This window comes from Gastrolobium bilobum, unplaced genomic scaffold (genome assembly GCF_033153095.1).
Source record: "Gastrolobium bilobum isolate Gb01-03AN ecotype WA unplaced genomic scaffold, APGP_CSIRO_Gbil_v1 utg10772, whole genome shotgun sequence".
Lineage (NCBI taxonomy): Eukaryota > Viridiplantae > Streptophyta > Magnoliopsida > Fabales > Fabaceae > Gastrolobium > Gastrolobium bilobum.
In genome coordinates this window covers 52904-60970 of record NW_026897585.1, presented here as the reverse complement: position 1 = coordinate 60970, position 8067 = coordinate 52904, and positions in this window count along the sequence as shown.

Here is an 8067-nt window from a genome sequence, read left to right as displayed (position 1 = left end):
GTGTAATTAATTAATTTTCTAACATTGTTAAGAAGGGATATAGATGGAAAAACCACAAAGAAATAAGTAATTAAAAAATATATATATATATATATATAATATAAGTGAATCAAAGCAATATTACAGTAGAGTTTTTGGACATTTTCCTTCCTAAAATGACAAACATTACATGTATGTAATTACTACTCACACTGATAACATGTGTGATTTTGTGTTTGGAAAATCACAATCTAATGGTCATGTTATGGAGGTTGTAAGAGCAAAACCAAACTCAATATAACTTCATTATAAATTTTCACTTTTAAGGACCAATCTGTATAGACACTCTTTCAAAAATCACAGCAACATAAGGGATTAATTTCAAGTGATGTATAACGTTGTATATAAAAATAAAAATTTGGTAAGCGTATATAAAATTTAATTTTGATGTAACAATAACATAAAATATATTTTCATCTAATAATATATGCATGATGACTACATATATAACATTTTAATTTGAATATTTTGTCAGCAATTTGTTTTTATTATCATTTAATGATGTATTTTCAGATTACTTACTAAGTTTGTTATCTCAAGTGTTATTAAATTTATGAAGTAACATAATGATTATGTTATTCTACCTACATTATATTATTATGTTACTTCTTAAATTTTATTTTATTTTTTGGTATCCTTGTTACTTCTTAAATTTAATAACAGTACTTGAGATAACCAACGTATGAAGTAATCTGAAAATACATCATTAAAGGATAATAAAAACAAATTGCGTACAAAATACTCAAATTAAAATGTTATATATGCAGTCATTAATTTAATTATATTGTTTTAATTAATATTAAAATTTAAAGTTAAAATGATTTATCTTTCATTCATTATTAATGGGTTAAATTAATTATTTTATACACTAATATGTAACTAAGATTATGTAAAAAACAATACCGACTGATTAATAATATATATATCATAATAGGAATAATAAATTTTATGCTAAATTTTAGTAAGTTGATTTATTTATATCTGATGATTATATATATATATAACATAAATGACAATCATCGTTACTTAAATTGTTTTTTCTAAAGTATTTAATGACATTAAATATTATTAAATATTAATGATCAAGTATCAAATTGGCTGTATATATAATTTAATATATATTAAGAACAAAACTACATCATAAAAATGATAATAAATTATTTTAACATTAATTAAATGTCATTATATATATATATTAAATACTAATTATCAAATGTAAAAATATTTTTGTATACATAGATAGATATATATATATATATGTATATATATATATATATATATATATATATATATATGTATATGTATGGAGATCGATAGTCAAAAATTAAGAATATTAATATAAAATAGTTCACACATAATACGAGTATATTTATAATTTTAAAAGAGATTTATTTAATTAGAGCATAAAAAGACAAGAATATAATTAAGATTGAATTAGAGTTAATAATAAAATTATATAATACGATAGAAATAAAAACTTAATTATGTTAAAAAATTTGCAAGCCAAGGAGATAATGATGCAAGTTTTTTTTAGTAATGATTATGTTAAATTTTGGTTAGATTCTAATTAGATTTTTATTTAGTTTGGTAAAAACTTAATTATATGTAATGATTAGATTAGTCAAAAAGAAGTAAAGAAGTCAACCTATTTATTTATATATATGGATACCCTAATGATAGTAGGAACAAAGGAAGAAACCGATGGAAATAGGAGAGAGACAATAAGAAGAAAGAAATGGAGAAAAGGAACAGAGAAGAAAAAAGCAAAACGAGGAAAGAAAAAAAAAAGGAGGAGAAAGAGAAAGCACATAAATGTTAAAGAAAAAAATAGAAAGAAAATAAAAAAAGAGAGACAGAAAGAAGAAAGTGAGGCAGATAAATATAATATTAGGGTAAAACCTTATTCTCTTAGTTTCATTTTTTCATCTATTTTATATTTAAAGTTGGCATTTCTGAAATTATTTCTTTAAAATGCTATGAAGTTGTCGTTACTCTGACAAACTATATTTCTATAAACTTATTCTACTCTTTTGGTTTATTTTCTATATTTTTTTTGTGGATTTGATAAATTTATTGATATTAGTTATAAAATGATCTTTGTTACGGAATCGGCAAGTATACCGTTCGTTTCAAGTAATAAAATGATAAGTAAGATATCGTCCCACGAGGATTAATGCACCAATGACTAATTTTAACTATTCCCTATTTAATTGGAAAAGAAAATTGATTTGATTGTGAAAGTGGTTGGTTGTTGTAATATAGAAACAAATTTTTAAAAACAATAATATTTAAAAGCATGCAATAATTTATCAAGAATGAGAAAATATGAGATTGATTAAAAATTGTAAAAGAACTGTAGTCAGGATGATCTTCACCTCTGATTCTCCCTTATATTCCTAAATTATATTTTATAACTAACTAGGTTATTAGCTCAAGCAATTCATTATTTTCTTATAAATAGTTGAACTCTAATGTCTTAGTGATTTCAATCTTTTAACTCAATTAGAATCCTAGTGTCCTAGTAATTCTTCTTGAATTAAGTATTAAGCAAATGAATTAAAAGTCTGCAATCTATGTAAGCCTATGTCTAGGTCATGCATAAATTGTTATTCTACCCTTGTCCAGATTAATACTCCAATATGTCTATTGTGAGCCCTAACCCTCAAAACCATATAATAGAGCGATCAATTCTATCAAGCATATGGAAGGTAGAATAAAACCAACTAAACTAATTAATTATAAAAACAATACATAAAATATAAATGATTCATATTGGGTCCGTGATCCTAACTACAAAAAGAACTTAGTCAGACATATCTGGCTTAAACAAATTCAAATAATAAAAACTGTTCATGAAAGCAAAAGAAAAGAAGAAGAAGATGAAGGATCAATGGTCTTCAGTCTTCAACTTCGGTGGAATCCTGATCTCTAGCGTGAGTCTCCAAGAATTCTCTCAATTCTCTGATTCTCACAATTCTCTCCAACCAAAGATGTCTGTCTCTGGGGTCTGAGTCTCTATTTATAGACTTTGTGCCCTTGTCTAGAAATCTTGATCAAATCTTCATCGTATATCTAGGTCCAATTTCCATTGATATAGTTTGAATCAAGTTTTAAAATAATCACGTGCCTCCCACACTACTAGCCATGTTGGCGCTGATAGTGTGAGAGTGTTGTTCTGGATACAGTAGCTTCGCGCTACTAGCGTGAGTCCCGCGCTGATAGCGCGTTTGGTAAAAGTTACTCACGCTAGTAGCGTGATGGCTCTGGATTAAAAAGTGATGCTGGGCTGATAGCGCCAGATCCGTGCCAACATCGCGGGCCTTCAGACTTGTGCTTTCAATTGGGCTTCTTTCTTGTCAATTTTCTTACAAAATTATAAGAAAATCAGTGACGAGATATCTGATTGGTATTTATCAATTTAATAGCAATTATAGCCCTTTTTATTCAAGATTGATCAAAATTCTTTCTCTTTTTGGCTTAAAATCATGTATATGCTGGAGACATGTCAATCTTCAATCAAGATTATATAACTAATGGATTCCTTTGGTACCAAATGAATATTAACAGAATATATAATTTTTAACTGAATAATTCTGATACGAACTGACCCAAAAAGATTTGGGATTAGAAGATCAGAAGGTAAGAGATGCCTTACTTGGCATAAGCTCCGTCAAACAGAACTTTTCACATGCAGAAACCCACAAAGGTTTGGGCTTTAGTGGTTTCGGTTAAAGGTTACACGTTCATTTTTATGTTTGTTATTTATGTTATTATTTACTTATGATAAACATGTTTGGAAGAATGATATTTTCTGCTAAAGTGGTTGGACTGGTTATAGTTTGAAAATCCACATATTACTAAGATTTATCTCACGTGTATTTATGTTTATGCTAACCTTTCCAAAAAATAAGTATATCAATATGTGTATCTTTAGAGTAGGATGAAGCACCATGATTAAAGACATTGAAGACCGTACGGAGTTCAGAGTGATTTTGTGTACCTGTGGATTGACTTTAGTTTTCTACCCCGATAGAGTAAAAATGTTCTCTTTTAGTTTAGATGATGATGTAATCTAGTCTATTCTAGATGTACTAGCGAACTTGACTTATTATTCAATGTGTAATTAAATTTCAAGGGAATTTCTTTTATGCCCGCTGCTTAGAATATCATAATATTTATTATTTTATAATTATTATTATTTTCATTTAAAATAAGACTTAAAAAGTAAAGTGATATCCTTTATGCTAACCAGTTCTAGAAGATGTTATATTTTATGGTATCCGAGCATAACAATTTAGGTAAACAAAAGATTTAAATTATATGTTGCTTGATATTCTGTCATAGATTATACGTATTTTTAATTATTTAGTATTGAGTCAGATCAACTTATTACCATGAAATAATACATGTAGATATATGGCAGATACAAGGCAAACATCTTCGACTTCTGAATCAGAAGTTAACCCTGTAATTGATGCATTTACCTGGATGGCATAAGCTCTTAAAGAGAAGACTTAACAAATCAACAAATTTTTCAGAAGTTGAGAGAGGATTGTGCAACCAGAAATCACTGAATTCTGTTAACATAAACCTTTCACTTTTTGTGAAGAGTATTACTGAGGCAGCTGTGGAATGGATGAAATAACTTGAGAAAATATTTATAGTAACGAACCGTCCTAACATTCATCGTATAAAATTTGCCACATATATGCTGATTAGAGAAGTAGACTATTGGTGGACAAATACCAAAAGATATTTCAAAAGCCAAGAACAAAACTTATTTGGACAACATTTAAATATGCCTTTTTGAAAAAATATTTTCCTCAAAGTGTAAGAAATATGAAAGAAATAGAATTCCTTGAATTAAAACAAGAAAATATGACTTTTGGTGAATATGTGACAAAATTTGAGAAACTATTCATGTATTATAATTATGTACAGAATCAACCTAATGAAGAATGGTTGACAATTAAGTTTGAATCTGGAATGAAACCCGAACTTAAAAGTATGATAATATGACATCAAATAAGAAACTTTTTTCACTAATAAACATATGCAAAGACATAGAAGCAAGCATGATGGAAGATGAAGAGGCAAGGGAGAAAGCCAGAGGAACAAACTGGAGAAGGAATATTGATGACAACGACGAAGAGAGGTTTCGTGAAACAATTTTGCTAGCAATGAAGGAAAAATAAATGAGAGACAGATGTAATAAAAAAATGAAATTATTTTTTCAGCCTTCATTAATAAAACAAATAAATAAAATAAAGTAGGTAAAGTGAAAGATAAAATAGACCAAATAGGTAAAAAGAAAGAAAATTTTCATTTTCCTCCCAAATCCTTCAAAAAGAGAGGCAAAACATATTGAGTGAACTACGTAAAATAAAAGAAGAAGACTCCATTATCTTTCCCTTTAAGTTGATACTAAACAAAGAAAAGGCATCTCTTCCTTAATTTCTCTTGTACGATGGAATAGTATTAGCTAGTTGCCATCAAATTTATTTTTACCATTCAACACACTTTATAAAAACATAGTGCAAACTTTACACCTTTCTATCATAAAACATCCAAATTAAGATATGGTAATTTTATTTTATTTCATTCTGATCTATTTTATTCTATTAAAACTTTTTTCTATTTAGTCCTATTTTCTTATTGGGCTTGCAATTTCTCATGTTGCATGAGAAATGTAAGTTTTCCTACAGAGAGAGAAAGGGGTAGGGCCCACCTTAAAGAAAAAAATAAAAAATAAAAAAGTGACTGGCACGGACATCGAAGTGAGAGTAGTAGGAGAGAAGATTTCTCATGCAACATGAGAAATCTTTTTCCCTTTCTTATTTCATCCACTGTTAAATATCTTAACATTTGTTACAATAACATAGGCAAATTGACCATACTACAAATATTGGTGAAAAGTTTCTCCTATTCAAAGCTCATTTGGAAAGTTTTTCCATAGTAGAGTAGTCAAACCCGTCAACTATGTTGACATGTATAGTCCCGTTAATCTAGATGACGGGACTTCCCTCCCGATCTCCATCCTCGTTGTGTGATTGTGTAGAGTCTCGTCATGTTTATTAACAAAACAAGACTAGTTCAGTCAGATTTCTTGACACGTTTAGTCCCGTCAACTTTTGTGACATGTCTAGTTCCTTCATATTGTGTTACGGTACTCTTTGTCCACATCGAATAACTGTGTGCTAATTCCGTCAGTGCTATTGACGGGACCCCATTACACCTTATCCATCGACACAAAAAATAACAATAAGCAATTGAAAAACGCGAAATTTGCACTTGAAAAGCGCAAAATCTTAAATAGGATCGCTCTGGTAAAGAAACGATATAACACTGAACAAGCGTGGTATTGAAGTAGTTTCAAACCCGTGATTTTGTTTTTACCGACATTACTGCTTTTTAAACTTAAATCCTCACCTTTAATTTTACCTATCCAATCCCAAATCTTGTGTATAAATATAGTAACATCTTAGTTCTTATATCTATGTTTTTTATTCAGTGTAGTAACATCTTAGTTCTGTCTATGTTTTTTATTTTCATGTTTTAACTTTGTCTTTTCACTCATTATTTTCACCCACTTGCACTATTTTTCAGTTGCAATTTGTGATTATACAGTTCATAGTCTTCCTCTGTATCTAACAGTGTTATTTGCATAAAAACACTACTGCAATGGATCAGTTTTGTTCATTCGTATATTATAATGGTAATAAAAGTAGAGTAAATACTCTTTTTGGTTCTCAGCAAACTTCACGATACCCGCTTTAATCCTTAGCAAATAAAAAAGCCCATCGTGGTCCCTAAGAAATTCAAAATGGACCCATTGTAGTCCTTTTAGGGACTAATATGGGTCTTTTTTGAATTTGTGAGGGACCACGATTGTCTTTTTTGAATTTATGAGGGACTACGATTTCAACTAAATGGGTCCATTTTGAATTTCTTAGGCCACGATGTGCCTTTTTATTTGCTAGGGACTAAAACGGGCATCGTGAAATTTGCTAAGGACCAAAAATGGTATTTACTCATAAAAGTATAGGTGACAGGCGGTTTAAGCTTTGAAGGGGAAAAAAGAGCAGTGTATATTGTCCGAAGCATGTCCGTTGAAGATTTGTATGAGAAGATCCGTCAAAAGTTTAAGCTGCATCAAAATCAGGTAATATCTTCAATTACGGGTAGAGTCCCATGTGGAAATCGTAAAATATGCAGGTTTTGAGATATCTGATAATGAGGACATGAGTGTTTTCCTTACAACATTTGTCGAAAACAATATGTCCCAATTTGTTGAGTTATATGTGGATATTGATACATCAGACGATAGATCAATATCGATTCGTGGGGTGGATCTTAATAATCAGTCACACAATATGTATCGTCCTCTGTACCCCAGTCCACACAATCAATGGTTGCACATGGAGAAGAAAGCGACTATATGGTAGATGTTGATCCGGAGAATGAAGAGCAAGAGGAAGAAAAAATATAAATAACAAGTTTTATTAAATTCTACAATAAGGTTTTTTATCCTAAGGTTTTTATACCTAAAAATAATAATAACTAACTTAAATTAAATAACAAAATATAAAACAAAACTACAGTAAATAACAAAAAAATAAAACACATACCTGCAGTTGCTGCTAAACGAATGCCCTCGCAGAGGAGATGAGGCAGCTTGGAAGAAAAAAAGGAGAAAAAAATTTAGAGAGAAGGAGGGCAAAGGAGATGAGGCAGCTTGGGAGAAAAAGGGAGGAAGAGAATTAGAGATAAATAGGAGAAAAACAAAAGTGAGAGATTGGAAGAAATTTAGAAAGAGAAGTGATAAAATTGGTGCATACATGGATGGAGGGGTGAGTTTTGGTTATGGAACCTAGTCATGTTACAAAAGTTGACAGGACTAAACATGTCAAAAAATGTGACTGGACTATCTTGTCAACAAAAATGACGAGACCCAACACAATCACGCCACGTGGACGGAGACCGGTTGGGATTGATGACGTGGAGAGGAGTCCATTAATTAACGGATTT